This window comes from Ictalurus punctatus, chromosome 16 (genome assembly GCF_001660625.3).
Source record: "Ictalurus punctatus breed USDA103 chromosome 16, Coco_2.0, whole genome shotgun sequence".
Taxonomy (NCBI): domain Eukaryota; kingdom Metazoa; phylum Chordata; class Actinopteri; order Siluriformes; family Ictaluridae; genus Ictalurus; species Ictalurus punctatus.
The window spans coordinates 8486297-8501053 of record NC_030431.2 but is presented as its reverse complement, the minus strand read 5'-3'; the positions used below and the strand labels follow the sequence as shown (position 1 = coordinate 8501053).

Below are 14757 nucleotides of genomic sequence, written 5' to 3'. Positions count from 1 at the left end.
AAAAGACAAGTGTTTGTGTGCACAACAGAGACAAGACAGTTAGAGGGCAAGAGAAGGAGTAAAAGCGGGAAGTGCATGTGAGAGGGAGGGAGTGTCCTAAGCAAAACACAGGGTCAGTGAGTGCAATTCCAATAGTGCTTGTTAAATGACAAGTAATCCCAAACACTGTGTACAATACCCACACACACCACAGAGAGAGAGAGAGAGAGAGAGGGGGGGGGGGATCAGTTCCCCTATGAACACACACATATCAACACTAAAATGTATATTTCATGTACACATATCAAATATCTAATTTACTCAATTTAAACAAATATTCATGCCATAAAACCAACCTAACCATAGGAGAACTTTATATTAAATGTTCTGTTTATGCACCATAATCACTGTGCAAACAACAGGTACACTATGGAAGTATTTACAGACTGTTACACATTCATCATCAGGAGCACAAACACACAGTCAACACTGTTCCATTTTAATATACCTGGTGAAATATCAACTCAAATAAACTGTTTAAAACAATAAAGTGGTTTGAGCACATACCAGGTAAAGGAGAAAGACATGCAGGCAGTTTAGTTGAACTGAAGCGAGAACACCCAAGCGGACCCAGGAGACACAGAAGAGGCACAGCTCCACAGGCAGCACATACTGCCAAAAAGGAGCAACACCTCAGAGACGTGTGCAGGCACACATGGAGAGAACAAGAGATCAACAGACAAGACGGGCAAATAAGAGGAAAGCACAGACGGAAAGAGGTGAAAGAGAAAGTGCGACATACATGAGAGGGAGGGAGGGCTTGAGGAAGGGAAGGAGGGAGGGAGGCAGAGAGGAAAAGATCTGTGAGTTGCCTATAGTTGTGTGTGGAGAGGACAGATCTGGAAGGTTAAATAGTTCAAAACACTTGGAGAAAATAAGATGTTAAGAAGATGTCCAACTAGTCAACTGTTACACAACACAGCCAAGCCAAGTGCCCGCTGCTGCTCCATTTCTCCGTCTTTCTCTGCCATCAAAAGTTATTAAAATTATTCATGTGTCCACTCATTGACATTTTGTGTCAACTGTTCAATATCAGGTATTTCCCCCTCACGCTGAGTGTTGGAGCACTCAGAGCACTTAAGCTGCCTGTAGCTTGACAGCACACTTCTGGTGGCCTGTACCATGAAGCCAGTTTAGGTAGTTAGCCAGTTAAGTTTCAGTTTAGTTTGTGCCAAGCCTGGGTTTTAGGTACTATGAAAGTGGCTGGGCTTTTACTGGTGTTCATCACCAAAATAACTTGCGCTCCACAGCTAACCTACTCCAGGGCAGGTTATGTTCTGGGTAAGAGAACAACCAGCTGTGAGCAAAGTGACATAAGTGTCAACTAATTCAGCTTAGTATCTGTTGCAGTGGCTTCAGAATTTCTTCGTAATAATATGGACAGTGCAGTGCAAATTCTAAGAAGAACACTTTGGGGGGAAAAAAGAGTTTTTAGGGATAAACCAAATCCCCTGTCTTTCCCTGATACTTATTTGCCTGAAAGATATGAATTTGCTGCAGACGGAATCTCATCTTTGTCAACTTCTTGAGCCACACATTAAAAATCTGACATACAGAATCTCTTATTGATCTTATTGTACCCCAAACTGTATGCATTGCTTTGCGGTTCTTTGCGAGTGGTACATATTTGTATGCGGAGAGTTTATTCCTGTCTTAATATATTTTCACAAATTGATATCCATTCATCCATCCATCCATCTTTTATACCGCTTATCCTTCTTCAGGGTCACAGGGAACCCTGGAGCCTATCCCGGGAAGCATCGGGCACAAGGCGGGGTACACCCTGGACAGGGTGCCAATCCATTGCAGGGCACAATCACATACACATTCACACACCCATTCATACACTACGGACACTTTCGACATGCCAATCAGCCTACATGTCTTTGGACTGGGGGAGGAAACTGGAGTACCTGGAGGAAACCCCTTACATTTATATTAAATGAAATTGCATAAAATATGTTGGGGTTATAAATTTTCAATTTGTGTATTCTCATTTTGAGCCTATAAATAATAATAATCTGCAACGGTGTTGCTTTTTGCGGTCAGTGTAGGTTTAAATTCCTCTTATTTCTGCATAATAATTTCTTGCCGTTCAACTGGAAGTACTGTATGCTACTTTTTTAAAATGTTTTGTTGACTGTGGACTAATCATAGCTTAAGGATCAAAACTGGAGTTGACAGAGAAAGTTGATAAACAGTGTCATGGTACCAATAAAGCCTGATTGGATTGGTTAGGTTTTGTCAACTCAAAACTAATCCTGTAACCCTGAGTTTGTTTAACATGGTACAGGCCCCAGGTTGATGTGACTTTCTTTTACTTTGCCATGTGTGTTTTGGTTTTGGTTTCTGTCCTGTCTCCATCCATGTCATGTTATTGGTTGTCATCCTAATGTCATCATTGTTCTCATCTGTTTCTTATTTGCCCTTGAATACTTTGTCCATTTATACCCAGGTGTTTAATTGTTACAAGGACTGGGACATAATTTCAGGCCAGGAGGCTCACACTCATCCAGGCCACCCCATTCTTGGAAAACAGCAATGTTTTAATGTATATAGCAATTTTTTTATATATATATATATATATATATATATATATATATATATATATATATATATATATATATATATATAATTTTTTATTTATATGAATTTCTTTTAGTTAAAATGAAATTTCTTTTATTTAAAATGAAAGTATCACATTAGGCCAATGTGTGTGTGTGTGTGTGTGTGTGTGTGTGTTTTTTTTTTTTTGAGACATTAAAATACCTGAGATTTAGCCATGCTATATTTTGTACAAATATATTCAAGCATATTTAATTTCTCTTATTTTACCTCTACCAGTCATCTCAGGTTGACCCAAGTGTGACCACTGCACCAAAGCCAGTGCCAGGTTGACTCTCTCCACCTGATTGTGAAAAATAGGAGACAAAAAAAAAAAAAAAAAAAAAAATCTTCTCAACTCACATATGGGCAGACATAATTTTCTAAACTGCCTAAATATCTGTTAGTACTATAACTACATAATGACAATATCTTTTTAGAAAAATCCTAATATTGAACATGATGTTGCCTTTTATGACTCAAAGCTTGGAAACGTGGTTTTTGTTGTTGTTTCTGTTGTTTGCCCTAGCTGTAGTTGTAATTTCAACATTGAAAATAACAACTTGGATGGGTGCCCTTTTTTCTCTGATAAATTACTTAGTATTATAACTTTACAGTAGATAACTGGTGGTAGTAATAGTGCTAACTTTTGCTAGTAGTGAAATTGTATTTAATACTTGATTTTCTAAGTTAGCAAATGCAAAGCTACAGTATTTACAGATGAGACTGACCTGCACTTGAAGCCCTGAAAAAGTCAGTAATTTAACTAAATTTCCCTGCTTCTTTTTGGAGGGCTTTCCTTTTGTGTGCCCTCTCCCTCTCTGCTCCACCTGGCTGCTTCCTCTCCATCCTCGCTTTGATGACTCTGTTCGAAACCATTTGCCAGAGCTGAGGCGAACGGTAATGTTGCAACCTCCCAAGACAGATTCATGATTTCTTATCAATTTATTATTGAATGCCGAAGTCAGAAAGGATCACTTGAGTACATTGAACATGCAATAATTAGAGTTGGAGTACTCGACTTGGACTCGAGTCCAAATATCCAATTATGAACGTACTCGGATTTGTCACGCACTCGGGTAAATTTGTACTCAAACTTAACAAGGACGCAGACGTTTTGGCCGAGTACGCTTTATGTGTAACATGACAAGAAAGATAAACAACATAAAATTAAGATAAGAAATTAATGAATGTCTCTCTGCCTAACCAGGGGGCCTACTATGCGTGTGTTTTAAGTGCGAGTTTTAATATGACTCTATGCACTCTATGCACGATCACTTCCGAGTTTTGTCTCAGCCAGCTCAGTTACATCCGGTGCCGCACCAGAAGCAGTTATCGCTATTGGCGATAACTGTGTGAAGATGGCGCAGGAGAGAGTATGACATATTACACTCGCTATTTACAAGCGATTCCCCAGATTACTGTGAATGACGTTAATCGTATTGTGAGGCAGTCAGCTGTTACACCCAACATTAAGAAGGAGAAGGGCTTCTGCCATATCACAGCAAAGCAGCGACTCCATTTCCCAGAATGCACCACTAACACACACACACACACACACACACACACACACACCTTCTCTGGAGTTCTAATCAGAGACACCTGTTCCCAATTACACTCGCAATCACACCACACATAAAAGAGACTGTTTGAAAACAATGTCTTCGCGAAAACGCTCAGTTGCATTTATCTCTGTCGTAACCAAGCCATTCTAAGTGTTGTTATTCTGGTTTGGGACTTTGTTTACTCTGTTGACCTTGATTCTCTGCCTAGCCTAGTTTATGCTTGTTTGATTGATCATATGACCCTTGGCTGTTTAATGTTGTGGAATTTGGAATTACCCTTTGGACTTGTTGTTTTCAGATTGAACTTCATAACCTGCACTTGCTTCTGTCCGCGCCTCTTTTACGTGAAAGAATATTGCTTATGGAAGCAGCAGGTAAGCCTCATGGACGGCTCATGGGCGATCACCACCAACAGCTCACCTATCTGAACGAGCAGATCACTTGTCAGTCCCAACACATGCCGGTCGTCATGTCAACTCAGACCCCATTTCCTGCGATACCAGCACTGGAGAAGTATGCTGAGGACCCTGCATCATCCAAGGGTTTTCTCCTGCAATGCTCCCTGTTCTTAACAAGCTGTAGAGCATGATGGAGACCCATAAGGTCACCTACTTTATGGAGCTATTAATCGGTAATGCTCTCACCTGGGCAATGGCAGTGTTGGAGCAAGGCGGCAAGCCCATCTACTCTTATGAACAGTTTACGGAACTGTTCCAGTGTGTCTTTGATCACACTCCTGATGGCAAGGAAACAGGAGAGGAGCTCCTGACCTCTGTCTCTGGTTCCAGCAGCCCTAGAACAACTCACATCCGCCACTATCTTCACGAAACTGGACCTTCGCAGTGCGTACAACCTGGTCCATATCCGAGAGGGAAATGAATATAAGACGGCCTTCAGTACCACCTCGGGCCACTATGAATACTTGGTCATGCCTTATGGGCTCTCTAGCACCCCCTCAATGTTCCAGTGTTCATTAATGACATCCTAAGGGACCTGCTGGGCTGCAGTGTAATCACATACATCAACGACATTCTGATTATATTCAAGTTCCCCTGGAGAACATGCTCACCATGTCCGTCAAGTATTACAAAGACTCCTTTGATCCTTCAACACCAGCTCTACGTTAAAGCAGAGAAACGTGAATTCCACCATCACATAATCTTGTTCTTGGGCTACATCATCAGCCCTGAAGGGGTAACCATGGACCAAGGGAAGGTAGAAGTGGTGCTGAGAGGCAAGCCCAAACGATTGTCCTGGAATCCGGCTGCCTAAACAGCATTAGATCAACTCAAGAAAGTCTTCACTACAGCTCCCATCCTAAACCACCCGGACCTTTCCAAGCCCTTTATTGTTGAGGTTGATGCATCAGACACAGGAGTGGGAGCTATCCTCTCTCAGAAGTTTGGAGATAATCCCGTTTCCTCCTGTGGCCTTCTTTTCCAAGAAACTGTCTCCAGCAGAACGAAACTATGATGTGGGAAACCAAAAACTCTTGGCAGTCAAACTAGCTCTGGAGGAATGGCAACATTTGGCTGGAGGGAGCAACACAACCCTTCATCATTTTCACAGACCACAAGAACCTTGAGTACCTAGATACAGCCAAGCGTCTGACCCCTCGTCAAGCCAGCTGGTCATTATTCTTCTCCCACTTCCAGTTCACCTTGTCTTACAGGCCAGGTTCCAAGAATACAAAAGCCGATGCACTCTCCCATCTACACAGCACAAAGGTTCAAGAAAACCACGATGAATTCATTCTCTCGCAGTGAACAACCCCAATGCCAGCCAGGTGACAGAGTTAGGCTCTCCACCAAAGATCTCAAACCACCATATCCTTGCAGGAAGCTCATCCCAAGATACATTGAACCATTCAAAATCATCAAACAGATGATCAACAAACATCAAACAGACATCAACAAAGTCATGTACAAGCTGGACTTGCCTAGACATAGCCTCATAGCTCCGTCATTCCATGTCTCTCGTCTTAAACCAGTCATACCTGACCCACTAGCCACTGAAGTACCACTTGACACCCCTCCTGCTCTGTTAGACATTGACGGCCAGCCAGCATAGCTGGTGAAGAACATCCTTAACTCCAGGTGCAGAAGGGGTAAGCTAGAATACCTCGTTGAATGGGAGGGATACGGGCCAGAGGAACAGTGCTGGGTGCCTTCTCAAGGCATCTTAGATCCTAATCTATGTAGAGATTTTCATGCCCTACATCCAGAACGTCCAGGACCACGACCCTGGGGCAGACCCAGAAAGAACTCCCGGTGTGAGCCTTACAGGGGGGGCTCTGTCATATCACAGCAAACCATTTCCCAGAATGCACCACCAACTACAAACATGGCTGAAGAGGACTACACTTACCACACACACACGTTTACATTCTCCAGAGTTCTAATCAGAGACACCTGTTCCCGTTTACACTAGCAATCATACCACACATAAAAGAGATTGTTTGAACACAATGTCTTTGCGAAGTATTCGCTCAGTTTCTTTTTTTTCCTCTGTTGTAACCAAGCCTTTCTAACTGTTGTTGTTCTGGTTTTGGACTATGTTTACTCTGTTGACCTCAATTCTCTGCCTTGCCTAGCTTATGCCTGTTTGCCTGATCGTATGACCTTTGCCTATTTAACGTTGTGGAATTTAGAATTACCCTTTGGACTTGTTGTTTTCGGATTAATAACCTGAACTTGCTTCTGTCCGCGCCTCCTTTAAGTGACAAAATAATTGAAATGTTAGCTTGAACTGGAGGAAACAATATGGTGTGATACAATAACAGGTTAATTTGTATTTTCATACACTTTTATTATTACAAGTTCTGTCTATACCTCTATATATGCCAACAATGTTTACTAGTCTATCAAGGAGAATAGTATGATCTATAGCAGTGGTTTTCAAAGTGGGGGCCGCCAGGGGGCGCCCGGGGGGCCTCAACAATTTGGTGTGAAAAATAAATTCTCACTCTCAGACAACCACACACACACACACACACACACACACACACACACACAATCAGTTCCTTATGTAATGTAATGTAAGGATGTAAGATGTAATTATTAATAAAAAAGGGGGATATATTCAGAAGTCTGTATTTTTAATGTGTTTTAAAGACATCTTGCAAGTTAAATGTTAATGCCATTTGGGTGGCCTTGGCCTGGAAAAGTTTGGGAACCCCTGATCTATAGTATCAAAAGCTGCATTAAGGTCAAGTAACACAAGCAACGAGACACAACCCTGATCAGAGGCCAGTAGTAGGTCGTTAACTACTTTAACTAGCACTGTCTCTGTGCTATGATGAGGTCTAAATCCTGACTGATACATTTCATGCATGTTGTTTCTATGTAGGTATGAGCATAGCTGTTGCGCTACAACATTTTATAAGGTCTTGGAGAAAAAGGGAAGATTTGATTTTGGTCTATAGCTGACAGTTGACAGGGGTCGAGGTCAGGTTTTTTAATCAGGGGTTTAATAACTGCTAATTTAAATGATTTTGGTGCATAACCAGTGATAAGGGAAGAATTGATTATATTTAGAATTGGTTCAATTACTCATGGAAAAATGTAGGTAATGAATCTAAAATCCAAGTTGATGATTTTGCTGAAGAGATTAATGGAGCTAGTTTGGTCTCTCTAAGGGGAGTAAAACATTCTAATCGTTGATCAGATATTGGTATATTATCATCTACAGGGTTAGTTATAAATCTGTCTGGCTTTAATTTAATAGCCTGAATTTCAAATCTAATATTTTCAACTTTACCAATGAAAAAATTCATGAAATATTCGCTGCTATGTAATGATTATGTGACTATGTCTGTGTTGGTTTTATTCCTAGTTAATTTTGAGACTGTGTTGGATAGAAATCTCGACTTGTTTTTGTTATGTTTTATTAAGGTGGAGAGATAGACTTTTTTAGCATCACTAAGAGATTTTCTATAGTTCAGTAGGCTCTCCTTCCAAGCTGTTTGAAATACTACCAATTTGGTTTGGCGCCATTTACGTTCTAATTGTCGAGTGGTCTGTTTTAAGGTACGCGTTTAATCATTATACCAGGATGCAAGCTTTTTCTCTCTAATTCTTTTTCTTTAGAGTGGAGCCACTCTATCTAATGTGTAGCGGAGCGTTGACTCTACACATTCAGTCGCCTGATCGAGTTCCCTGGGATCAGACGTTCCAAATCTAATTGATGCCTCTGGGAGGTTTTTGATGAAGCTCGGTGCAGTAGCTGACATGAATGTACGTTTTACGTGGTAGCGAGGCGAGGTGAAATATGATCAATACGTATTTTGAAAGAGATAAGATAATGGTCTAACAACTTCAGCATGTGGAAATATTACAATATTTTCTATATGTAATCTGTATGTTAGTATCAGATCAAGAGTGTGGCCGCCATTATGAGTGGGTCCTATAACATTCTGATTGACCTCTAAGGAATCTAAAATGGACACAACTGCTGTTCTCAAATGGTCTTCCAGGTTATCAAAATGAATATTAAAATCACCAACGATTAATGCTTTATCTAGAGAAACAACCAGGTTGGAGATAAAATCTGCAAATTCACTAAGGAATTCAGTATATGGCACTGGGGGTCTATAAGTAATAATTAGAGGAATCGACTTAGTTTTTGTGGCTACATATGTTATACTGGTATAAAGAACCTCAAAAGAGTTGAATTTATGACCAGGTTTTTGTGTGACACCTAGATTTTGACTATGGATGAGTGCAACACCTCCTCTACCAGTTAAACGAGGCTGATGTATATAACTGTATCCAGGAGGACTGGCTTCATTTAGTGCTATGTACTCGTTAGGTTTAATCCAAGTTTCCGTTAAGCACATTATGTTAAATTTCTGATCAGTAATGATCTAGTTAACAATAAGTGCCTTAGATGTAAGAGATCTAATATTTAATAGTCCAGCTTCAGATCAAAGGTGCTGGATGTGCATTCATTATGATCTAATTTTATGTTAGTTAGGTTACTAAAACAAACTTTCTGAAATGTTCTATGTATTTATTTAGCTCGGGCAACAGACACAGTCTCTATAGAATGTATTACAAGTGTTGAACTATTATTTGAACATTGATTATGAGAAATGGTGTTATTGTTGGAAGTTGTACTTACGGCAGGTAGTCACATGATGTGTACGTCTTTGAGATGTTGTCTGACAGTAGTTCTGCTCCATGGCTGCTAGGGTGCAGGCCATCAGCATGGAACAAGCTAGAACATTCCCAGAACATATTCCAATTATTGACAAATAGCAGATTCTGTTCATTACACCAAAATATTACATTTACATTTATTCATTTATCAGACGCTTTTATCCAAAGCGACTTACAAATGAGAAAATACAAGCAAATTAAAATATTAACCAGTCATTCAAAGGGAAAAGTCTACTGAACCTTTCAACTCCACATCTGTATGTGGGAAGTGGTCCAGAGACCATGATCTTCGTAGCGGGCAATCTGCTGTGTACCGTCTCAATCAGGCTGCCGAAGTCCCTCTTCAGAATGTAGCCTGATGTCATGCACGACTGCTCCAATGCTTTCATCCTTCTTCAGGATTCTGGATACCTGCCCAGCAACATCAAGGACACGAGCACCAGAGAAACAGTGTGTGCGCACCTTACCTTTAGATGAAGCGACGCGGACGTTCCGCACAATTTGTCCCCGATGATCACAGTGTTTGGTTTGGTCTCACGGAGAGGGGCGAAGCGATTCCTGGTTGGAATTTTGAAGACTGGGGGTGGCGGAGGGGGAGAGGTCCTCACCCAGGGTCTTTCCTGCGCCATTCGCTGCTGGTGCACCCACGGTCAGTGATGTTTCGCACCGGCGTGATGGAGACCTGGGCTGGATACGTCTTGGGTGCACGATCCCTGCACAGAGAAACACATGGCATATAGGGGCTGGGAGTGGTAGTACCACGTTGCATGCTTACCTTAGATTTGTAGGCGGTTGCACAAGATGTTTCCAGCGCGGTTCTTCACTCGTGCAACAGGGCCTGCTTGTCGAGTAGGCCACGGATCTGTTTCTCCACGGCTTCCAATTCCAACAGCATCATGTGCAGTTTGAGTGAGTCCTCATCTGCACTCAAAAGTGGAGAAACAACCGACATATTTGCCTTTATAAACAGTGGTAAATGAGATAAATGTGAAATGTAAACAAGGCTAGTGGAAAGGTGATGCTAGCGGGTTACAAGCTAGATGCAGATGTTTGTAAGATCCGATGAAAACTTAACAGCGCAACGTTACGATTATGTTTATCTAAAATAGTTTCGGTGATATATGCAAATGTTATAAAAGTAAAAAATTATATTTAAAGCATAGAGATTTAGAAAAGATAGCGTCAGCTCTAGGGACACTGCTTCCTCAAAACAATAATAATCCTTAACAACAACAACGATTAAATAAAAACACAGCAAGGCAGCAGGCCAAATTAGTCGCCATGCCACTGGGAATTCTGCCAGTGCTCCTGATGGCCAGTCTGTGCCTGATTGTTGCGAAGTATTGTTTTCAGTGTTTGCAACCTTGACTTCTTGCCTGGTTATTTATTCACTTTTTTTTTTTGCCTCACCTAGTTTATACTGTTTGTACATCACCTGACCCATGCCTGTTTTTGGATTCCGCCTTTTCCTATCATTTTGGATTTGTCTGCACGCTTCTCAATAAAAGCTTTTACTGCATTTGCACCCACAATACATGACAAACATCCTATTAAAGAGAACAGTCTATTATTTGAAATGATAAACCCTGTAGAATCTGGAGAATATGCATGGTAGCTGTAGCTTTACTGGGGCAGCATATCTCGAAGGACTGCCCATGTAGTGGCATTTCACTGCAGGGGTTAGATTTTTAGCCTGCTTGTAGGCTGTGGTAATAGCATTAATATGGTGGTTGTGAAGTGCAAAACACGTTAGCAAATCAGAAAACACATTACTGTCACGAATCGTGACGGAGCAGAGATAAGACGGATGCAAGTGCAGGATGAACAGTTGTTTATTTGAAGGACAGACAGGCAGACAAATCCAAAACATGATCCAAAACGTAATCCATAAACATGCAAGAGGTCAGGCGATTGGCAAACAGGCATACACTGGACAAGGCAGGAATCTAGGTCGTGGTCACGGAAAACAGGGTCGATAAACAAAACAAGAAACGAACTATGACGAGGGACTGGAAGCGGATAATCCAGCGTGACCGTGACCCGAGCTAAACTAACTCTAAACATTTAATCTTCCGCGTTGTGTGCTGGGAGGCGCGCGGTATATATGCGGACATGATCAGCGTCTAAACCGCTAGCAGCTGAGAGCAATTCAGACCCACGTGAAATCCCAGCCAATGACAGAACAGGGAGGAGACAGAAACATAAACAAAACACACGTGTCCAGATGTCATTACAGTCAACAACGGAAAAGCAGGTGCTCGCGCATTCGCGCTTAGAGCACGCTGCTTCAAGGGGGAATCGTGACAATTACCAAATACGAAAACACATTAACAAGTCAAAAAACACATTAACAAGTTAGAAAACACATTAACAAATCAGAAAAAAATGGAAAACGTAGGTACATTTTGTGAATGGATTACTTACCGCTGATTGAACGACACATCTGTCGATCAATATACACAGGAAGTACAACAGGCTGCGGTGCTGCGCTAGTATTGGAAAGTCAATTCGTGTGTGTACGTCTTAATATGTTTTGTCCGTACTTCGGTTTAAAATATGGCGTTCTGCACAATTTCTGCAGTTCATGTGGAAAAAATCTCGAAGTTTAAAAAAAGACACGACAGAAACCGATTACACCCCTATCAATGGACATTACAGGTATTATTATAGGCTAACATTGCTAGAACATGGTTGCCACCCATGAGTTTGAGTCACTTATAACGTTCATTTGGGAGTTCATTATTTTCGCATTCGCATAATTGCCAACATGTTTGACAGGCCTTTGCAGCATTTCACCACATTTGCAAAGAGAAGTGATTATAAACCTGTTTTCAACCAAACAGAAATTAAGTCTTGCTTTCTATGATGACATGTTTTCTATGTTCTATTGTGAATAGCATATGGGTTTATGAAATTTGCAAATCATTGCATTCTGTTCTTATTTACATTTTACACAGCGTCCCAACTTTTTCTTTTGGAATTGGGGTTGTAGTTTAATGCACACCTAGCTGTGGTATAAAGATCTATATAAAATTACAGCTCTTGATAAACCCAGACTTCTGTTTTCAGATAATGCTGTCAGATTCAGACGACAACCGTCCAGGTACTTCAGACCATGTTGTGACAGAGAATCGGTGTTACAGGTTTGTTTGGTTTATAAAATATTTTCTTTACGTGCTTGGGAGCATGGAATTTGTACACTTTTACATTTGTGCATGCTCTCTTCTTATTGGTAGAGAATACATGGTGGTGTATATGATTGGGAAATACAGTGGAGGAAATAAGTATTGAATGTGTCAACATTTATTTTCAGTAAGTATGTTTACTGAAAGAAAATATAGGTAATTCACGTGATATTTTCACCAGACTTTGGTATCAACTCAAGAAATCTGGAAATATAAAGAAATCCAAACATTAAAGTCCATAAATTAAGTTTTGTGTAATAAAGAGAAATGACACAGTAAAAAAGTATTGAACACGTTAACTGAAGTTTATTTAATACTTAGTGAAGAAGCCTTTGTATGTAATTGTAGTGGGGTGTGTGTCGTGGTTAAAACGTCACCCTTATTAACTACGTGGCCAATGGGCTCTCTCACTACCACAGTATATAAATGGTCGTTAAGGCCTCTCAGAATGCGTCATGGTCGAAAACCCGCCCTTTCCTTTCGTTGCTACGGACTACAGAGGTATGTGGTTTTAGCTTTGTTGCTTAGCTGTGTGATGCTAGCGTTGTACATTTATCATGCGATTTACTTGTTTAGTGTGACGTTAGGCTACCGAGACAGTGTGGGTGTGATGTGCTGTTCACAATCAGTGCGCTGTGCCGTCAAGGCTCCCAACTGTGTAGCATGGTAATTTAACGTAGCTCTGGTCGGAGCGCCAGCTGTCGTCGTCACAACTATTAAAGACGCGATCATGACTTTCGTATGTACCATCGTGAGTATCATGTCATTGGATCATGGTAGGTAAATCATTTTAGTTCTGTCATTTGAGCTAAACTATCTTGCATGCTTTCCAAATTGAGGTTGTAACACCTGTTTGTTCTTAGGGTCCTCGATTTTGCGTGCGTTATGGTGGGCTAAGTGAGAGTGGTCATATCGGTATAGCACCTCCCCCTCACTCACGGAGCCACGTTGCTGTTTTGTTTGGTTCTGCTTTGATGCTTGGTTGTTTTGATTTGTCTTTATTGTTTTATGTTCTGTTTTGTTATTTTGCTTCGTGTTGGGTACTGTTACTGAGACCAGTTTTCTGTCATTCAACTGTGTTGTAACAGTCTTTATCAGTTATGCTGATACTGCTATGTGGTAGTGGTTTTTGTCAGCTTTGGCAAACTTGCTACTTGTAATCAGTTTGAGTGTGCGGTTATGTGTTTTTTGACAGTAAGCTTGTCTTTGTTTTGTTGTTCTTTTGTTTGTCCGTTTTGTGTATATTGTAATTGATCTTGTTTTGTTTTCTCCTTGTAGGAGCTGAGTGTTTCCTGAGGCTGGAGTGGAGTTCTTTGCTGCACCTTTAGGTTTTACTTAATAAAGGGTTGTCATTATTGCTGTTCATTTGCAGTGAATTTTGCGGGTATGATTCCAATTAGTGGGGTGCGTTTCCCTTTTGTATAGCTGGTGCTGTCGTACTAGCCTGCCCTTCATACAGGAAGCCTCAGCCCTCCTATGATTATTGTTAACTTGTGACTGTTTTATTTGACCAATGCCTGACTGTGTTGGATGTTTCTTTTAAAATAATTCTTGACCAGTCTTTAACTTTAAAGTAAAATGTATTTTTACATGGAAACCCATGCCTCTTGCCTGTTCTAAGTGGAATGTACTTGCATGTCCTTATTTGGGTTATTTTCCCCATTTTCTCGGGGTGCTGTAGTTGGTATATTAACAAAACGAGCGAGCCACATTTCTACACGTGGTGTAGTCGGCAGGATCATTATAGTATATAAACAAAATGAGCCACATTGCTACATAATGACAGCTTCAATATGCTTCCTGTATGAAGAAATTAATGGGCCGCAGTACTCAGGTGGGATTTTGGTCCATTAAAAGGCTTAGTTTAATTCCAGCTTACTGTCATTATATGTAGTATTTGCATGCTTGCAGTGTAACTTCTGTAGTTTATTATAACAGAAGTGATGTGTTCGTAATGAGGCCGTGTTGCTTCTCGCATGCGGTGTAGATGTGCACATACACAGTCGGAGCACGAGTAAGATCAGTAATGGCTAATTAAAACACTATGATAAAAAATAAACAAGTAAAACAATATTCCTAAAGGCAGTGAGTAACAGAAACCACAAGGTGCAGTGAAAGGGAGTTTTTATTAGTAATGTAGGACTGTAGTTTAATTCAGTGCCTTTTGTGCATTCATAAGTAATGCATATACACTCTCACAAAAGT

At 40.8% G+C, this 14757-nt stretch overlaps 1 protein-coding gene and 2 long non-coding RNA genes across 11 annotated transcripts in view; 1 reads left to right on the top strand and 2 right to left on the bottom strand.

Annotated features, from left to right (window-relative positions):
* LOC108276837 (keratin-associated protein 16-1) overlaps nt 1-792 on the bottom strand; it is a 93994-nt gene extending 93202 nt beyond the window's left edge. For 3 of the 9 annotated variants that reach the window (XR_008398155.1, XR_008398154.1, XR_008398157.1), the window contains exon 1: nt 547-765. The gene's annotated coding sequence lies outside the window, so the exon portion shown is untranslated. Of the gene's footprint in view, nt 1-546 lie in introns of all 9 variants that reach the window. The other 6 variants (XM_053687049.1, XM_047160914.2, XM_047160912.2 and 3 more) reach the window with 4 other exon arrangements.
* A 2040-nt stretch (nt 793-2832) lies between these two features.
* Nucleotides 2833-11461, bottom strand: LOC128635198 (uncharacterized). The gene is made up of 3 exons (XR_008398108.1): nt 9608-11461; nt 9330-9425; nt 2833-2947 (listed from the first exon to the last, which is right to left on the bottom strand). It is a non-coding gene; the product is annotated as an uncharacterized LOC128635198 (long non-coding RNA).
* A 390-nt stretch (nt 11462-11851) lies between these two features.
* On the top strand, nt 11852-14141 carry LOC108276699 (uncharacterized). Its single transcript, XR_001814959.3, has 3 exons — nt 11852-12025; nt 12437-12510; nt 13831-14141. It is a non-coding gene; the product is annotated as an uncharacterized LOC108276699 (long non-coding RNA).
* The last annotated feature ends 616 nt before the right edge of the window (nt 14142-14757 follow it).